Here is a 21672-nt window from a genome sequence, read left to right on the forward strand (position 1 = left end):
ATTTTTCGGTGGCAAATCTGACCGTTGCAGGCTGGGGAGTGAAAGCACATGTAGACAGGGGCTCCGAAGGGCTGGGGCTCAAGGATGACCACCCGCGCTTCTGCCGGTGAGACCCCAGAGAGACCAGAGCAGGCAAGCAAGGGGACTGCAGGGCTCCCGCTCAAACCAGAGCGTTCCAACCTAAGTGCCCATGCCGACCCAAGAAAAGGCTGGGGATCCTCCAAGGGGTCTGAGAGCGGCTGCTGCAGCCTCCAGCCCATCTCCTGGACGGCCATGTAAGCACAGATGCAAGCACAAACGCTATGGGGTGTGGGATGACCCAAGACAGAGCAAATCACGTGGACCCTATTGTGACCAAGCAGAATGGATCATGGCTGGTTCTGCCCCGTTTCATGTTCCCAATGGGAAACAGACCACTAGCGGACTGGACTCAGGCCATTACTGCAGAACCTACACTAGGCACATTTCTCCCTTCTGTGTGTTCAAGTGTTCTCCTTATCTTGTACTTGTAACTTTTTTTTTTTTTTTTTTTTTTTGTGCTACGTGGGCCTCCCACTGCTGCGGCCTCTCCCGTTGCGGAGCACAGGTTCCGGACGCACAGGCCCAGCGGCCATGGCTCACGGGCCCAGCCGCTCCGTGGCATGTGGGATCCTCCCGGACCGGGGCACGAACCCGTGTCCTCTGCATCGGCAGGCGGACTCTCAACCACTGCGCCACCAGGGAAGCCCTACTTGTAACTTTTCTTAAATGCACTGAGTTTGGGTTAAAAACCAACCACCAAAATGGATCTCAACACAGATCTAAAGCCCAGAGGAGAAGCATCGGGCTTGTCTGACACAGCGACTCCTGGATGACCCGTGTGCCTAAAATCCCCTCTCAGTACTAAACAATGGGTTGGTTTTCTTTTTATAATAAAAAAAAAAAAGCTGAGTAATATTGCATAGGAGTACCAGAAACTGCCTCATTGGAAACAAAAGCTATTTACATTAAATAAAAACCCAGGTGCAGGCCGCGTCTGCACGTTTACAGCGCGGTGAAGCACACTGTGACCGACCATGGAGACAGCTTCTGGCACTCACACCCCAGGGGCACGTTTGCCACATGAGAGTAAAGCGAGGGTAGAAGGAGGGAGTGAGAGGGGAGGAGAGAGGAGTACAGCTCACTTCTGGTTCTGGAGCTGATTGGACAGCCAGTCCAGTCCCTCATAGAGCCTGTCCCCACTGGTGGCACAGGTGGCCTGAATGTACCAGTTCCTGTGGCACAGAGAGTGCAGACCCAGCTTGTCTGTGATCTCAGCTGCATTCATGGCATTGGGGAGGTCCTGTTTGTTAGCAAACTCTGAGCAGAACGGCATCCCTGAGCGCGTCTTCTGCCAGCATCCTCATAAGCTCCTCTTGGGCCTCATTCACACGCTCTCTGTCCTTGCTGTCAACCATGAAGATGAGACCTTGTGTGTTCTGGAAGAAGTGGTACCACAGAGGCCGGATCTTGTCCTGGCCTCCCATGTCCCACACAGTGAAGCTGATGTTCTTGTATTCCACGGTTTCCACGTTGAAGCCTAGAGTGGGAATGGTGGTCACGATTTCACCCAGCTTCAGTTTGTACAGGATAGTGGTCTTTCCCAGAGCATCTAGGCCCACCATGAGAACGCACATTTCTTTTTTGCCAGAAAGGCCCTTGAAGAGGTTTGCAAAGATATGCCCCACGCTGTAGACCCATGGGAGCAACATGGGCCAGAGAAACCCTCGGCGGCCCGGCCGGCGCAGCTGCTACCCCGACGCAGGCACTGGTTTCGCTCCCACAAGATGGCGGCTCTGACAGCGGCCCCCCTGTTTTTTTTAACTATAGCCATCCTGACAGGTGTGAGGTGATATCTCATTGTGGTTTTGATTTGCATTTCCCTGATTACTGGTGATGTTGAGCACCTTTTCATATACCATTTGGCTATTTGTATGTCTTCCTTCAAAACCGATGCATTTCAATGCAACTTTAGAAAATAACGATTTGAAGACGGATTATAGATGTGTAAATATACAAATCTCAAGCAATATTAAACATAATTTAAACCTAGCTAATTTAGCTCTAAAATGTTCTACTGAAAGATGCAGAAAGAATAGATGTGGCACAGGTACAAGACAAATGAGAAGAGTACAGTCTCAGGAAAAAATAGAGAAAATAAAGCTCCGCTCTTAAAATCCTTCTATAGTTTCCAATTACTTAAAGCATAAAGTAAAACACCATAATACATCAGAAACTTTGGCCAAATCTGGACCAAATCAAATTTCTCCCCTTTCTCTCTTTGCATTTGCTTCTCCATCCCTTATACTCAGTGTCTCCTTGTGAATGGAGAGGAACTTCCCCCTACATCTCAGAACCTGAAACAGCCAAATCTATTACTACAATCACCTAAAACCTTTTTTTACCTGAGAGGGTTTGCAAATGGGTCACACAATCACTGTGTCACACCCAAATCCAAAAGCCCTATGAAATCTCCTCCCATCTCAATATGACTAGGACTCTACATTTTTCAAGGCAAGTTCATCTATTACCTTTACCATCACTAGCAGTGAGTTTATTATTATTAAGTGCACTTTATTTGTGAGAAATCTGATGTTGATAGAGTGTATTTCTTGCAGCTTTATGACGTATACAAAAACTTCATGTATTTAATATGTACAATTAGATGCTGAGAGACTGTAAATTTCTTACTTGTGTCAAGATACAACTTAAGAAAGTCCTTCAGCCCGTTTCTATGTGGGATAATCAGATCCCAGGAGTGATAAAAATCAATCTCTAATTCCGTACAGCCTGCTGTATGTTCCCAGAAGGGTGCTAGGACTGAAATGCACCCAAAGTGATAAAAGATGGACATAACATCCCCAGGACAACCAACAGGGTTAACTTAAGTTTCTGCTGATTCCCCAGAGCAGCAGGTAAACACACAACACAGACTTAGGATGACAGGTGCTTCTCTGTATAGTCACAGGAACATAAAGGCCAGAGGGGCAGAATGGCCTTCCTCTCGGACCCAGGTTGCGCTTCCTGAAAAATCCTGCCTGCCTAGGGAGCGCCTCTCCACATACAGGCTGTGTCATTATTGTCTAAGGCTGTGGAAACTGCCCCTCCAAAGGGAAGAACACTCCTGAGTCTCCAACTTGGTATAGCCATCACCATGCTGTTAAATCCTTTATCCTTTACCTACTTTAAAGGGATTTGTGGGGCTTCCCTGGTGGCGCAGTGGTTGAGGGTCCGCCTGCCAATGCAGAGGACACGGGTTCGTGCCCCGGTCCGGGAAGATCCCACATGCTGCGGAGTGGCTGGGCCCGTGAGCCATGGCCGCTGAGCCTGCGCATCTGGAGCCTGTGCCCCGCAGTGGGAGAGGCCCCAACAGTGAGAGGCCCGCGTACTGTAAAAAAAAAAAAAAAAAAAAAAGGGATTTGTGCCTTTTGCATGTGTCTCTTGATACCTCACTATCAATCACTTTCTCCCTTGTGAAAAACATGCAGAGAATCACAAAATAAATAAATAGATTTGGTAGTTCAGAAATTCCAATTACATGCCCAATACCCTTCTACTTTCTGCTTAATATGTAAAGGAATCCTGTAATACAAACCTTATAAATCACAGAACTGATCCCAAAGTCTAAAATCAGAAAATAATAAAGGCTTTACTAGTGGGAAGCAGCCACATAGGACAGGGAGATCAGCTCGGTGCTTTGTGTCCACCTAGAGGGGTGGGATAGGGAGGGTGGGAGGGACACACAAGAGGGAGGGGATATGGGGATATATGTTTATGTATAGCCAATTCACTTTCTTATACAGCAGAAACTAACACACCATTGTAAAGTAATTATACTCCAATAAAGATGTTAAAAAAAAAAACCCTATCCGTGAGTGTCAAGTGACAATTAAGCTGCATCTGTTGGCAGGCTTTATAGTGGCAAGTGAGTTGATGTACTTCAATAGTACAGCTGCATCTGGTGGCAGGCTTTAAGTCAGAATCGGACACTTATTTTAGTCCATGCATAGCCCGCCCATTATTTTATTTACCACCTCCATCCGCGCCTCTTTCCCACACTGTGCACTTGTCTCAGTCAGTTTTGGTAAGCCCACAAGCTAACCCTAGCCAAAATGAGTAAAAAACAAATGTCTCTGGAGAGCTTCTTTGAAAAGGGGGAAAGACCCAATGATGAGACAGCAGAAGACTCTAAGACTGCATTTAAAAGAAATCTGCATTTACAAGAAAATACCAAAAGTCCTATTTAAATTCATTGCAACAGGTGATTCACATTACCCAAGCCCACTTTGTATAAAATGTGGCTACCGGCTATCCAACAAAGCCATGAAACCTTCAAAACTACTCACCTGTCTCAGCTTTCAAAAGAGTTTGAGCATTACTTCCCAACCACAAAAGACCCCTGAACTGGGAAGGAATGGATCCATGACCCATTTGTGAATAAGCCAGGTGCATCGATTTTGTCTGTGCTAGAAGAGGATCAACTGCTTGAGATCCCAAATGACGGTGGCCTTAAAAGTATGTGTGAGACAACTTCAAATCTCCATACGTTCTGGATTAAAGTCCAGGCAGAATATCCTGAGATTGCCACAAAAGCACTGAAAAGCCTGCTTCCATTTCCAACGTCCTATCCTTGTGAAGCAGGGTTTTTTGCAGTGACAGCGACCAAAACGAGATCACAGAGTAGACTGGACATAAGCAACACACGTCAGGTATCACTGTCTCCCATCGCCCCCAGATGGGACCATCTAGTAGCAGGAAAACAAGCTCAGGGCTCCCACTGATTCTGCATTATGGTGAATTGTATAATTATTTCATTATATATTACAATGTAATAATAATAGAAATAAAGTGCACAATAAATGTAAAAAAAGAAAAGAAAAAAGCTTTAAAGTTGTTGACGGAGTTCTGTTTCTGATTAGGATGTAGAACAGTGCAAAAGACCATCATCTCCATGGTAACAACAAGAAAAACAAAATTACTTTTCTATAAAGCTATCAAAGAGCCGTGACAAAAAAGCAAAGAAGGCTTAATGAACTATGTTACAGAGAGACAAGCAAAGAGCCGCAGATGCTTCCACACTTAGCAGCAAATTCCAATCTGACTTTGCAAATTCCAAGCAAACTTGCCAGAGATGGAAGGGAGAGGGATTAGGAGAAACCAGCAGGTTTTAACAGTGAGGACAGGCAAAAGACAGAATCTATGATAGCTCAAATAGAAAAAGAACTGTTCAGGCCAACATATCTCCAATCTCCCACACGCTAGGAATTTTTCTGAGAAAGTAGCAGAAATAATTATGAGGACAGGGCTAGCTAAAAGACAGAAAATTTTTTGGCCATTTCATGGTGCTCAGATCCCAGGACCCTGTAAAACTTGAATCCGTAAGTAAATCATAAGCAACTAAGCTAAAAATCAAACGCTTTCAAGTTCAAACTTGGGAAAATCAAAAGGATTAATTTGTCCCTTAGTTGTAGCAACAGTAGTAAGGAACATCGGGGGTTTCCCTATCTTGGCTATTGTAAATAATGCTGTGATTAACATAGGAGTGCACATATCTTATCAAATAGGAGTTTTCATATTCTTTGGATAAATATTCAGAAGTACAATAGCTGGACCAATGATACTTCTATCCTTAATTTTTTGAGGACTCTCCATACTGTTTTCCATAGTGGCTACACCAATTTACATTACCACCAACAGTGTAGGAGGGTTTCCTTTTTTCCACATCCTCTCCAACACTTGTCATTTCTTTCCTTTTTGATGATAGCCATTCTAAGGGGTGTGAGGTGATATCTCATTGTGGTTTTGATTTGCATTTCCTTTATAATTAGTGATGTTGAACAGCTTTTCATGTGCCTGTTGGCCATCTGCACGTTTTCTTTGAAAAAGTGTTTGTTCGGCTCCTCTGCCCATTTTTTAATTGGATTGTTCGCTTTTTTGTCATCGTATTGTATGAGTTCTTTACATATTTTAGAATACTAACCCCTTATCTGAGACATGATTTGCAAATATATTCTCCCACTCATTCAGTAGGTTGTCTTTTCACCTTGTCAATGGTTTCCTTTGCTGTGCAGAAGCTTTTTCGTTTGATTAGGTCTCACTTGTTTATTTTTTATTTTGTTTCCCTTGACTGAGGAGACATGCAAAAAACATATTGCTAAGACCCATGTCAAAGAGCGTACTGCTTCTAGGAGCTTTATGGTGAGCATACAACCTAAGCGTCTATCAATGAATGAATGGATAAAGAAGATGTGATACATATATATACAATGGAATACTCCTCAGCCACAAAAAAAAAAAAAAGATGAGATTTTGCCATTTGTGACAACATGGCTGGACCTTAAAGGTATTATGTTAAGTGAAATAAGTCAGATGGAGAAAGACAAATATAATATGATTTCATTCATATGTGGGCTATAAAAAAAATTAAAGTTTTTGATTAATTTTTATTGGAGTATAGTTGATTTACAATGTTGTGTTAGTTTCTGCTGTACAGCAAAGTGAATCAGTTATACATACACATATACCCACTCTTTTTTAGATTCTTTTCCCATATAGGTCATTACAGAGTACTGAGTAGAGTTCCCTGTGCTATATAGTAGGTTCTTATTAGTTATCTATTTTATATATAGTAGTGTGTATGTCAATCCCAATTACCAATTTATCCTTCCCCCCCTTTCCCCCTTGGTAACCATAAGTTTGTTTTCTCCATCTGTGACTCTATTTCTGTTTTGTAAATAAGTTCATTTGTACTGTTTTTTTAGATTCCACATATAAGTAATATCATATGATATTTGTCTTTCTCTGTCTCACTTACTTCACTCAGTATGACAATCTCTAGGTCCATCCATGTCGCTGCAAAAAGAAATAAATGAACAAACCAAACCAAACCAACAAACCAAAAAATAACAACCACATAGAGTTGTGGTTACCAGAGGGGAAGGGTGGGGTGGGTGAAATGGGTGAAGGGAATCAACTGCATGTTGATGGATGGATTTTTGGTGGTGAGCACACTATAGTGTACACAAAAGTACTGGAGTCAGACAAGTACAACAGTCAGACAAGAAAAAGAAATAAAAGGTATTTAAATTGGAAGGGGGGACTTACCTGGTGGTCCAGTGGATGGGACACCATGCTCCCAGTCCAGGAGGCCCAGGTTCGATCCCTGGTCAGGGAGCTGGATCCCACATGCATGCCGCAAGTAGGAAACCCACATGCCACAACTGAGAAGTCCACATGTCACAACTAAAGATCCCACATGCCGCAACTAAGAAGTCCACATGCTGCCACGAAGATTCTGCTTGCTGCAACAGAGACCTGGCGCAGCCAATAAATAAATAAATAAATTGGAAGGGAAGAGGTAAAATTGTCATTATATGCAGATGACATGATACTATATATAGAAAACCCCAGACTCCACACAAAAACTACTAGAACTGATAAATGAATTCAGCAAAGTAGCAGGATACAAGATTAACATTCAGAAATCAGTTGCATTTCTTTACACTAACAATGAAATATAAGAAAGGGAATGTAAAGAAAATACCTTTTAAAATCACATCCCCCAAAATAAAATACTTAGGAATAAACCTGACCAAGGAGGTGAAAGACTTATTTGCTGAGAACTATAAAACATTAATAAAGGAAAATGAAGATGGCTCAAAGAAATGGAAAGATATCCCATGTTCTTGGATTTGAAGAATCAATATTGTTAAAATGGCCACACTACCGAAAGCAATCTACAGATTTAATGTAATCCCTATCAAATTACCCAAGACATTTTTCACAGAACTAGAACAAATAATCTTAAAATTTATATGGAACCATAAAAGACCCAGAATTGCCAAAGCAATCCTGAGGAAAAAAGAACAAAGCAGGAGGCATAACTCTCCCAGACTTCAGATAATACTACAAAGCTACAGTAATCAAAACAGCATGGTATTGGCACAAAAACAGATATACGGATCAATGGAACAGAATAGAGAGCCCAGAAATAAACCCACACACCTACGGTCAATTAATCTTCAACAAAGGAGGCAAGAATATACAATGGGAAAAAGTCTCTCCAGCAAGTAGTGTCAGGAAAGTGGGACAGTCTCATGTAAACCAATGAGGTTAGAACACACCATCTCACCATACACAAAAATAAATTCAAAATGGCTTAAAGACTTAAACATAAGACCTGACACCATAAAGCTCCTAGAAGAGAACATAGGCAAAACATTCTCTGACATAAATCATACCGATTGTTTCTTAGGTCAGTCTCCCAAGGCAATAGAAATAAAAACAAAAATAAACAAATGGGACCTAACCAAACTTACAAGCTTTCACCCAGCAAAGGAAACCATAAACAAAACAAAAAGACAACCAACTGAAGGGGACAAAATATTTGCAAATGATGCGACCAAAAAGGGCTTAATTTCCAAAATATACAAACAGCTCATACAACTCAGCAACAACAAAGCAAACAACCCAATCAAAAAATGGGCAGAAGACCTAAATAGATATTTCTCCAAAGAAGAAATACAAATGGCCAATAGGCACATGAAAAGCTGCTCAACATTATTAAAGAAATGCAAATCAAAACTACAATGAGGTACCACCTCATACCAGTCAGAATAGCGATCATTAAAAACTCTACAAATAACAAATGCTTCAGAGGATGTGGAGAAAAGGGAACCATCCTACACTGTTGGTGGGAATGTAAGTTGGTGCAGCCACTATGAAAAACAGTATGAAGATTCCTCAGAAAACTAAAAATAGAATTACCATATGATCCAGCAATTCCATTCCTGGGCATATATCCAGACAAAACTCTAATTCAAAAAGATACATGCAGCCCTATGTTCATAGCAGCACTATTCACAATAGCTAAGACATGGAAACAACCTAAATGTCCATCGACAGATGAATGGATAAAGAAGATGTGGTACATATTTACAATGGAATACTACTCAGCCATAAAAAAGAATGAAATAATGCCTTTTGCAGCAACATTGATACAACTAGAGATTATCATACTAAGTGAAGTAAGTCAGAAAGAGAAAGACATATGATATCACTTATATGTGGAATCTAAAATATGACACAAATGAACCTATCGATGAAACAGAAACAGATTCACAGACATAGAGAACAGACTTGTGGTTGCCAAGGGGGAAGGGGTTGGAGGAGGGATGGAGTGGGAGGTTAACAACAAGGTCCTACTGTATAGCACAGAGAGCTGTATTCAATATGTTATGATAAACCATAATGGAAAAGAATATTAAAAAAAGAATATATATATATATGTATAACTGAATCACTTTGCTGTACAGCAGAAATTAACACTATATTGTAAATCAACTATATTTCAATAAAAAAATTAAATTAAAAATTTGGGGTGGTGAGCACACTATAGTGTATACAGAAGTAGAAATATAATGTTGTACATGTGAAACATAATGTTATAATATATACAATGTTATACATATAAATTTATATAATGTTACTACAATAAAATTTTAATTAAAATTAATTAATAGTAAATAAAGTAAGTTGGTGGTTGAGCTGAAGGACAAAGTGAGATCTCCTAAATTATAATTGAATCAGCTATAAACTAAAACTAACTGCAATTGTAATCCAGCTCTGACCCAGATTGAAGTAAGTGGAATCTTAAAGAATAGACCTAGGGGCTTTCCTGGTGGCGCAGTGGTTGAGAGTCCGCCTGCCGATGCAGGGGACACGGGTTCGTGCCCTGGTCCAGGAAGATCCCACATGCCGCGGAACAGCTGGGCCCATGAGCCATGGCCGCTGAGCCTGCGCGTCCGGGGCCTGTGCTCTGCAACGGGAGAGGCCACGACAGTGAGAGGCCCACGTACCGCAAAAAAAAAAAAAAGAATAGACCTGGTATTGGCTGCGTGGTTGAAGGAAGTTCTTGCACTCTCTGAGAATAGAGAAAAGAAGTAAAATCATCATATTTCACTTATGACTGTTCTTTAATGACTGGTATACAATAAAAGTTTATAAGACATGTAAAGAAGCAGGTGAATTGACCCATAATCAAGAGAAGGAAATTCAATAAAGAAAGACTTACTGGGACTTCCCTGGTGGCACAGTGGTTAAGACTCCGCACTCCCAATGCAGGGGACCCAGGTTCAACCCCTGGTCAGGGAACTAGATACCACATGCATGCCGCAACTAAGAGTTCATATGCCACAACTAAGGAGCCCACATGCCACAACTAAGGAGCCCACCTGCCGCAACTAAGACCTGGCACGACCAAATAAAAATAAATAATTTTTTTAAAGACTTACTAATGACTCTGAAATCTACAGACAGACTTTAAAACAAGTGTTATAAATATGTTAAATAATTGAAAGAAAAAGATAAATCGAATGAGTTTAGAGATAGTGGATTTTATGAGGGATCTGTAAACTTAAAATAAATAAAATTCAAATTATTGAGCTAAAAAAAACAATTGTTTTAATAACTGAATACCGCTGGAGGCTGCAGTCCCTCTCTGCCTGGGCTGCATGCGCTTTTGCACAGTATGGTCATCATATTCCAAGAGTAAGTGCCCCAAGAAACAGGCAGTAGAAGCTTCCAGTTTCTATTGTCAACAAGCACAGAACCCAGATTCAAGGATGGAGACACAGACCTCAGTTCTCAGTGGGAGGAATGTCACAGAATTTGGGGGCCATTATTGAACCCACCACAACAAGAGAATGGATAAACAAACCACGGTCTATTGATGTGAAGTATTTCTACTCAGCAAGTAAAAAAGGATGGACTATTAATTCACACAACGTGGATGTATTTCAAAAACATTATGTTTAGTGAAAGAATCCAGACTCATAAGGAATAAATACCAAATCATTCCATTTACATAAAGTTCAAAAACAATCAGAACTAACTTACAATGAGAGATATCAGAAGAGTACTTGCCTCTTGGGGAGCAATGGACTGAAACAGGGTACTCAGAAGCTTTGAAGGTGATGAAATATTCTATATCTTTATTCCCATGTTGGCTTCATAGGTTTATAGGGGTGTCAAAGCTCACTGAACTGTACACTTAAGACCTTTGCATTTTACTGTATATAAATTAGACTGAAATAGAGCTGTTCAAAACACAAATAAAAAATTATTGAATGGACATATATACACTACCAAACGTAAAATAGATAGCTAGTGGGAAGCAGCCTCATAGTACAGGGAGATCAGCTCGGTGCTTTGTTACCACCTAGAGGGGTGGGATAGGGAGGGTGGGAGGGAGGGAGACGCAAGAGGGAAGAGATATGGGAACATATGTATATGTATAACTGATTCACTTTGTTATAAAGCAGAAACTAACACACCATTGTAAAGCAATTATACTCCAATAAAGATGTTTAAAAAAAAAAAGAAATTTTCATGGCAAAAAAAAACAATTATTGAAACACAAGCACTTATGTGGTTCTGGATTGGATAGTGATTTGTACAAACCAGCTATAAAAAATATAACTGGAACACTTGGAAATAGTTTATCATGTTTCAGATACTAGGTGAGATAAAATTTACTCATCTGTAGAGACCAAGATAGTTAACTGAAAAAAGCATATCATAAAACAATGCGTACAGTATGATCACTATGGTTAAAGATACTATAGACGTTTATTAGGGAAGTGAAAATGCTCTCTATCATACTGTCATGGTGGATACGTCATTATACAGTTGTCTAAACACATAGAATGTACAACACCCAGAACGAACTCTAATGTAAACTATGGACTTTGGTTGATAATGATGTGTCAATATAGGTTCATCAGTTGTAACATATGTACACACTCTGGTGGGGGATCTTGATAGTGAGGTAGGCTATGCCTGTGTTGGGAGAGGGGGCGTATGGGAAGTCTCTATATCTTAATTTTCTGTGACCCTAAAACTGCTCAAAAATGTCTTAAAAATATAGATAGACACATAATATTACTCCCATATATTCTTAGGGAAAATGTAGGTGGAGTGTTACTAGAGTGTTACTGTGGTAATCTCTGTGCCGTGGGAATGTATGTTTTTATTTTATATTTTTGTTTGCATGGCATTTCTTATAGAAGTACTGCTTCTATAATAATAAAGGTTTACATAATTAACTTGCATTTTGTTTGTGAAAACAATGTTGAAAATTCTTTTCTAAAACTCTGTTCCCAAAACACGTCATTTTTACCTAGCATAATTTCAATTAGACTATAGTATGTGCAGTATTTAGTATAAGATTGAGTAAAGCATAACAGGTAACCTTTATGAAACCCTTAATATATGCCAATCACCGTGTTTTGCTCTTGCATTTAAACCTTGCAACAGCTGTGTGAGAAAGGTGCTATTACTTTTCCCATTTGCAGATGAGGAGCCTGAGGCCCAACACAGTCACCAAACTAAGAGAAGTCAGAGTCCCCCCTTGTCATCACTCCTATGCAATCAGTCACAGTGTCCATGCTACACGTGCATAATCTCCTTCATTCTCAAAGCACTATTTTGAGATTGCAATGGCTCATCTGGTGAAACCAAGGATCCTAAGAAGTGGAATAACTTGCCGAAGGTCACAAGCCAGCCACTGGCATAGCCAGTGATATGAAAGCAGGTGTGTCTGCTATTGACCAGCAACTGCTACACTGAATCCCTGGCTTTATCAGCAGGACACAGTGTTTTCATGTGAAGCCCTAGCAGAGACTATAACGCCATGCTTCCACTGCACAACTTGTAAAATGCCCAGAGAAGAGAAGAGATTTTTTTATTTATTTATTATTTTTTTTTTTTTTGCGGTACGTGGGCCGCTCACTGTTGTGGCCTCTTCCGTTGTGGAGCACAGGCCCCGGACGCGCAGGCTCAGCGGCCATGGCTCACGGGCCTAGCCGCTCCGCGGCATGTGGGATCTTCCCGGACCGGGGCACGAACCCATGTCCCCTGCATCGGCAGGCGACTCTAAACCACTGTGCCACCAGGGAAGCCCAGAAAAGATATATTTATAAATGGTTGTTGGAAGCAAATGCGTCCATCCATTTCTTTATAATCTAGAGCTAAAGCCCGATCATCAGAACATTGCATGTTCAGAACATATTATCCTGGCCTGCTGCAAAATTGCTTTCCCTGATTTCAACGTTCTGTCCTCAGCACCTACTGAGGGATGAGTCAAGAAAACATTCCACAAATCCCACAAACGTGTTTGCGACAAAGAAGTCATAAGTGAACATTTTTACCTTGTCTCTCTTACTCTCCTGTTGATAAGGCGAAGCTCCCAACGAGAACTATCCTTTAAAATTAGGTACTGGGTGAAACTTTACATTCCTTGAGAATTTTCCTTAGCATTTATTTTATTGTTTTATTTTAAAAACACTCAAATAGTGCTTACCTTGTGCCAGCCACTGTTCTAAATGCTTTACTAATACTGGCACATTTGATTTAATCCTCATAACATGCCTATATAACGAAGTTACTTCTATCATTCTTATTAAGCTTATGAAGAAACGGAGGCACAGGGTGATTACTTAATTTGCCTAAGGTCATACGGTTAAAAAACATTTTTTTTTCCTTACTTACAATTTGAAAACAAATGTGTTTTCTTTCTCACTGGGCTTGCTAAGAGGTTTGGAAGAGAATTTTTACCGAACCCTAGAATCTTTGGAGGATTCTTTACCTGTAAACATGCATTTTGTTTTCCTTTGAAGTTCTAATACTGCATTGTATGTTGCATTTTCTTTGTTCCTGGATGGATAGATACAGGAATAAAACTAAGAATGGAGCCAAAGACTGAGATCTAGATAAAACTACAATTATGTGTGCAATTCCTATATGCTAAGACAAGTACTTTGTAACATTAAGTCAAGGGGAAAGAATCATTTCTGTATTTGATTAAAGGTTTAATATAAGTTCAAGTTAAATTCTGAAACAAAGATATAAAGGTAATTCAAATAAGAGACTAAATATGTTTAGGCAAAAGGGAGGAGAATGGTAATTTTTAATATAATTTTTAACAACTAATGGTAATTTTTTAATGCACAAATTCAATGAGTTCAGAAGAAAAGGTAAAAGTGTATACAGGAGTTTGTCATACTGCCCAGAGCTTATCGTTTTTTAAAGCAATTTTTCTTGTACAAGGTCCAGAAAAGCAATAAATTTAACAAGGCACAGGAAAGCAATCGGGAGCCCAGGTATAAAGACCACATACTAGAACACAGTGACACTATGAAATACCTGTTCTTGTCTTTTGTTGCAAATAAGATCCTTCAGCAACAACAGATTTTCATTTGTAATCATTCACAGCCAATTCCAATTTAGCGCAGATGTGAGTTTAGCTCTGCAGCTGAACCAAAGCTCCTTCACATGGGGAAGTATTTTTCAGTTTTGTCTCTATGATATTCCTTTGTCAGAAAAGGGATGAGAAGAACTGTTCCCATGGGCAGTGGAAGGCATCTGTGAAAATAAACACCCGTTTATTTGGATGCTATTTCTTTATCAAGTTACTTATTCACTGATCATCCCTCTAGGAAACGTGCTAAAGATATTGCCAATATTATTACATCAGCATAGGAGTTGAGAAACCAGGTGAACATTTCTCTGACCAAAAGTATTACATTTTCCAGGCAACAATCTCACCTGTGTATGGGAAGTGGTGAGAGTCTGCTTCCAGGGATACCTGTGTGTTTTAGCCTCCTCAGGCTGCATTAACAAATACCACAGGCTTGGTGGCTTCAACAAAGCAGTTTTTCTCACAATTCTGGAGGCCAGAAGTCTGAGATCAAGGTGTCAGCAGGGTTGATTTCTTCTGAGGCCCCTCTCCTTGGCTTGTAGATGGCCACCTTCTCCCTGTGTCCTCACATGGTCTTCCCTCTATATGTGCCTGTGTCCTAATTTCTGCTTCTTATATTGGGTTAGGACCCACCCTAATGACCTCATTTTAACTTAATTGCCTCTTTTAAAACCCCATCTCCAAATACAGTCACATTCTTAGGTACGGTTAAGACTTAAACATGTGAATTTTAGGAGATCTAATTCAGCTCATAAGACAATGTGGACACACGTGCTTCCTCATCTCTCTACCATGTTTTAAACAGACTAGGTATTTTGCGGCCGAGACATCAATCACAGCAGCCCCATTTCTCAGAAGTCACATGAGTAACTTAAAAAGCTGATGATTTTCTGCCAAAAGCCAGAAGACTTAAGATTTTGACTATAAAATAAAGAGCTCAGTTTTTTAAACTCATATGTGACATAAATATGAATTGAGAAAATATCCCAAATTAGAAAATCAGAATAATAGTAATAAAAGTGACATTTTAATTTCTGAGGCCCCGGCGAGGCATTAAGAGAGAACTCAAAGGAGAACAGACCAGGAGTTGAGAGGTGAAAAAAGGGAGGCCCTACTCCTTCAGAAAACTTAAATTGTGTTCTCTCTCTGTTTTAACACAAAACTTCCCATTACAACACCCTCGTCAAATCAAATCAAATCAAATCAAAATAAAACTGAAAAGGGAAGATTACACCTGAATAAATGCAGCCTTCCTAAAAGCCAAAGAAGATGCTGGCGATGGTGTCGATGTTGTCTATAAATAAAACAAAAGGACCGTGAGCCACAACTACTGAAGCCCTCGCGCCTAGAGCCTGTGCTCTACAACAAGAGAAGCCACCACAACGAGAAGCCCGCACACCGCAACGAAGAGTAGGCCCCGCTCGCCGCAACTAGAGAAAGCCCATGCACAGCAACAAAGACCCAACACAGCCAAAAATAAATTAATTTTTTAAAAAAATTTTTAATTAGAAATTTTAAAAAAAGAGGTTCACCAGCCTCCCTATCGTCACTGCGTACTGTGAATATTCCAGGTCTCCTCACTGTTTGCACAGTTTGAGCCAAAGCACCTCAGCCTCCTGAAAGATGAGCCATTATTGCATTTCACCAAAGCCAGATCTTTCTAAGGATATCTATAGCATGTTGGAGCTGAAGAGGATATTATACTCATCAAATCCAGTATCCTCCAGGTGGCCCATATGATGCTAACAGCTTTCTCAGAAGAGGCTTTGTAGTCAAAAAGTTTGCAGAATGCAAACTTTATATTGTCTGTGGTTTGTTGTTCTTTTGACCCCACATGCTTCTCAGAGCTTCATGGTTGCTAAAATGTATACTTTTATAAATTTATAATATTAATAGAATATATATTTAATATAATATATAATAAATATTATATATAAACTTTAATATTATAATAATAAATTTTATATGCATCATATAACATATGTAATATCTAATGTTATGATATATTACATATATTAGGTATTATATATATAAACTTTAATATTATAGTTTGAATACCCCATGGAGTATTCAGTTTTTTTAACAATTTTCCCGACCCCAGAAGCACTGTTACAAAGACAGTTCTTAGAGCACTTTGTGAAATGCAGATGTAGTCCAATTGCCTCGTTTAACAGATTGAGAAACAGAGACACAAGATTGATGCTACTTTCCCAGGGGCAATGCCAAGATCAGGATATAAATATCCTAATTCTCAGTGCCCTTTCTTCTATGCCATTGAACTTCTTCCTAATGAATACTGATCTCTGGACTTGGTCAGAAGGCCTGTGCAGATATCCATTCAGGAAATCTGAATCTTCAGGTTGGAATGTAACGTCTGACATAAATGATGTATTTAATCCTCATAAAATATATACCAAACACTATGTAAAATTTTGGATTTTAGGGGGCTTCCCTGGTGGCGCAGTGGTTGAGAGTCCGCCTGCCGATGCAGGGGACACGGGTTCGTGCCCCGGTCCGGGAAGATCCCACATGCCGCAGAGCTGGCCGCTGAGCCTGCGTGTCCGGAGCCTGTGCTCCGCAACGGGAGAGGCCACAACAGTGAGAGGCCCGTGTACCGCAAAAAAAAAAAAAAAAAAAAAAAAATTTGGATTTGGCCTATAATTGGGGTATTCAAATAAAGAAAAGAAGTCTGTCTTATCATGCAACTCTATTTGGTCACTTGTTAGCTATAGGTTGGTCCGGACCACACAGAAGGAATGTGGCAGTATATGAGCAACAGTCTAGAATAAATTTTTGATTTGTTCATTTGGAAAAAAAAAGAGAAAAGAAGTCTTATAAATTGAACATGTTTAAATTCTCACATTGACAAAATTCTTCCACAAATTAAAAGAGTCTGGTTAGTACAGATTATCATGACGAGTAGCCCACAAAAGTGTGAGCAAGGACATGGACAAAGAAAATCTATAGAAAACACCAAATTCTCAGCCAGAATATCTATCTCCTTGTTTTCTGACTACTTATGAAAAATGCAATTTCAACTTTATTTTTTTCTTGCCCTAAGAATAGGATTGCCAGCTAAATACAGGATGCCCCATTAAGTCTGAATCTTAGATAAACAACAAATAGATTTTTAATAAAAGTAGCTCTCAAATATTGCATAAGATATACTTACACTGTATTTTTTGTTTTCTAAATCTGGCAATTTTGCCTATGAAGGATACTCACACTTATTGAAAAGGTCTTCAGTAAAGCAACAGATTAAAATGTCAATAGAAAGTAGAAGTTGACAGTAAGGAAAAGCCAGAAAGGCTGCTTATCATTCAATAACTGAAGTTCGATTCTGAGATTTAAACTCAAGTATCAAAGATAAGAGATTAAGGGATACATTTATGCATTAAATTACATTTCCTACATTCCTGATTTGAGCCTCAGTGAAAACTACAAAAAGCCAACCTGTGTTTTATTTATTTTTTTAAAATGTAATATAATTTACTTCAAAATGTTTTTTTAATAGATCTTTATTGGAGTATAATTGCTTCACAATGCTGTGTTAGTTTCTGTTGTACAACAAAGTGAATCAATCATATGCATACATATATCCCCATATGCCCTCCCTTGTGAGCCTCCCTCCCACACTCCCTATCCCACCCCTCTAGGTCATCGCAAAGCACGGAGCTGATCTCCCTGTGCTATGCGGCTGCTTCCCACTAGCTAGTTATTTTACATTTGGCAGTGTATATATGTCGATGCTATCTCACTTCACCCCAGCTTCCCCTTCCCCCTCCTCCATGTCCTCAAGTCCAATCTCTATGTCTATGTCTTTATTCCTGCCCTGCCACTAGGTTCATCAGTACCATTTTTTAAGATTCCATATATATGTGTTAGCATACAGTATTTGTTTTTCTCTTTCTGACTTACTTCACCCTGTATGACAGACTCTAGGTCCATCCACCTCACCACAAATAACCCAATCTTGTTTTTTTTATGGCTGAGTAATATTCCATTGTATATATGTGCCACATCTTCTCTATTTATTCATCTGTGGATGCACATTCAGGTTGCTTCCATGTCCTGGCTACTGTAAATAGTGCTGCAATGAACATTGTGGTACATGTCTCTTTTTTTTTTTTTTGATTTTTTTTTGAACTTTTGAATTTTATTTTATTTTTTTATACAGCAGGTTCTTATTAGTCATCCATTTTATACACAGCAGTGTATACATGTCGATCCCAATCACCCAATTCATCACATCACCACCCCCACCCCCTGCCTCTTTCCCCCCTTGGTGTCCACACATTTGTTCTCTAAATCTGTGTCTCCATTTCTGCCCTGCAAACCAGTTCATCTGTACCATTTTTCTAGGTTCCACATATATGCATTAATATACGATATTTGTTTTTCTCTTTCTGACCTCACTCTGTGTGACAGTTTCTAGATCCATCCATGTCTCAACAAATGATGCAATTTCGTTCCTTTTTATGGCTGAGTAATGTTCCATTGTATATATGTACCACATCTTCTTTATCTATTCGTCTGTTGATGGGCATTTAGGTTGCTTCCATAACCTGGCTATTGTAAATAGTGCTGCAATGAACAATGGGGTGCATGCGTCTTTTTGAATTATGGTTTTCTCTGGGTATATGTCCAGTAGTGGGATTGCTGGATCATATGGTAATTCTATTTTCAGTCATTTAAGGAACCTCCATAGTGGTTGTATCAATTTACATTCCCACCAACAGTGCAGGAGGGTTCCTTTTTCACCACACCCTTTCCAGCATTTATTCTTTCTAGATTTTTTGATAATGGCCATTCTGAACGGGGTGAGGTGGTAACCTCATTGTAGTTTTGATTTGCATTTCTCTAGTAATTAGTGGTGTTGAACATCTTTTCATGTGCCTCTTGGCCATCTGTATCTCTTCTTTAGTGAAATGTCTATTTAGGTCTTCTGCCCTTTTTTTTTTTTTTTTTTTTTTGCCATACGCGGGCCTCTCACTGTTGTGGCCTCTCCCGTTGCAGACCACAGGCTCCGGACACGCAGGCTCAGCGGCCATGGCTCACGGGCCTAGCCGCTCTGCAGCATGTGGGATCTTCCCGGACCAGGGCACGAATCCGTGTTCCCTGCATCGGCAGGCGGACTCTCAACCACTGCGCCACCAGGGAAGCCCTTCTGCCCATTTTTTAATTGAGTTGTTTGTTTTTTTGATATTGAGCTCCGTGAGCTGTTTGTATATTTTGGAGATTAACCCTTTGTCCATTGTTTCATTTACAAATATTTTCTCCCATTCTGAGGGTTGTCTTTTTATCGTGTTTATGATTTTCTTTGCTGTGCAAAAGCTTTTGTTTCATTAGGTCCCATTTATTTATTTTTGTTTTTATTTTCATTACTCTAGGAGGTGGGTCAAAAAGGATCTTGCTGTGGTTTATGTCAAAGAGTGTTTTTCCTATGTTTTCCTCTAAGAGTTTGGTTTTTGTTTATTTTTTTAAGTATTTCTTTTTTAAAAAAATTTATTTATTTTATTTTTTACTGCACTGGGTCTTCATTGTTGCGCATGGGCTTTTCTCTCATTGCGGTGAGCAGGGGCTACTCTTTGTTGTGGTGCGTGGGCTTCTCATTGCGGTGGCTTCTCTTGTTGCAGAGCACAGGCTCTCGGCACATGGGCTTCAGTAGTTGTGGCATGTGGGCTCAGTGATTGTGGCTCGTGGGCTCTAGAGCACAGGCTCAGTAGTTGTGGCACACGGGCTTAGTTGCTCCGCGGCATGTGGGATCTTCCCAGACCAGGGCTTGAACCCGTGTCCCCTGCATTGGCAGGTGGATTCTTAACCACTGCGCCACCAGGGAAGCCCCCTCTGAGAGTTTTATAGTGTCTGGCCTTACATTTAGGTCTTTAATCCATTTGGAGTTTATTTTTGTGTATGGTGTTAGGAAGTGTTCTAGTATCATTCTTTTACATGTAGCTGTCCAGTTTTCCCAACACCATTTATTGAAGAGACTATCCTTCCTCCATTGAGTATTCTTGGCTCCCTTGTCAATTATGAATTAACTGTGTACATGTGGGTTTATTTCTGAGCTGTCGATTCTGTTCCATTAGTATATACCTGAGGCACAGGCAGGCATCACTCCTGCTGGATTCTGTAACAAATTGTGCTGGTGGCAGGACCACGGCCAAAACGAGATATAATATCCACAGGGGAAGGAGCTGTTTCTGGGTCTAGCTGGGACCACAGTTGGCAATTCAGCAGCCTGGGCATGGATCTGCCTTCTCAAAACAGCCCTCACTGGGCTTGGGCTCCAATAGGATTTAACAGTCTCCTACCTGGATCCCAAATCCCCCACTAAGGCACTTCTGTCCAAGATGGCTGCCAAGTTATTATTGCTGAGTAGGGATACAAACAGGAGACTCCTATTCTGCCATCTTGCTGACATCATTCCCTGTGAAAATGTTATTTGTTAAAATTTGATTTCACCTTTTAGAATTAGTTTGTATGTGTGTGTGCCTTTCTGCCTGATTTAACATCTAACCAGATTTTACCCAAAGAAATCCCTCCAGGGCAGGTTTATAAGAGATTCTAATCAAGATTAAAATAAGCATTCTTCACTATGAAGAACATGTTTCTTAACTTTTCTAAGACTTCTAAAACAACTAAAACTTGTATATACCAGAAAACAGAAACCTCTGCAGACTAGCATCATCTAAAGCAAATCTTTAAAGATGAGGGTAGGGCAGCAAAGGGGTAATGAACCATGCAGAGCTTGCTTTGAGAGGCACCCAGTTTGAAAAGAGCATTGTCAAGCTGACAGAAGCATTTGTCTCAGTAAATATTCTTCTTCATTCCTAAAGCATTCAACCATGAGAAGGTGAGCACAGACAGCAGTCTACAAGTCTCTAATGAATACTTGTAACACACAAGCTGAAAAATTCTTGATTTGTCTGCCCTTTGTGAAAAATAGCAAGAACTGGAGATGGGGGTTAAAAATGAGGGAGGCTTTCACTTCCCATGGTAGGCCAGCCTGTGGCAAAATGAACCTCTCACCAAGAAAATCTTTAAAAGATGAATAAAATACAGAAAACTTCAGGTTGAAGATATCAGAGAGCTACCAAGGCAGCCAGGACTCAAGGAACACATTACTGGAGAGGAATGAAGCCCAGAGAAGTGAACTTAACATTCTGGGCCCCTTTTCCTTCAGGCATTTGATAATTCATGTGATACACAGGTCAGAAGGATTTTTTTAATCCAAAATAAGGAGGACATATACCCCCAATTTATGCAATGAGGCCAACCTAACTTTCATCTTAAAATCTGGAAAGGACATTGCAAGAAAAGTGAATTACAGACTAATAACCGTCATGGGCATAGTTGCAAAATTGATTTCAATATAAGCCATCGATATATTAAAA

The 21672-nt window shown here is 40.1% G+C and overlaps 1 pseudogene across 1 annotated transcript; it reads right to left on the reverse strand.

The window, feature by feature from the left end:
- Positions 1-1159: 1159 nt before the first annotated feature.
- On the reverse strand, positions 1160-1748 carry LOC309976529 (ADP-ribosylation factor 1-like; annotated as a pseudogene). The gene has a single exon. The product of its transcript is annotated as an ADP-ribosylation factor 1-like (transcript).
- Positions 1749-21672: the final 19924 nt, after the last annotated feature.

This window comes from Leucopleurus acutus, assembly GCF_964270905.1.
Source record: "Leucopleurus acutus genome assembly, chromosome: 20".
In the NCBI taxonomy this organism is placed as follows: domain Eukaryota; kingdom Metazoa; phylum Chordata; class Mammalia; order Artiodactyla; family Delphinidae; genus Leucopleurus; species Leucopleurus acutus.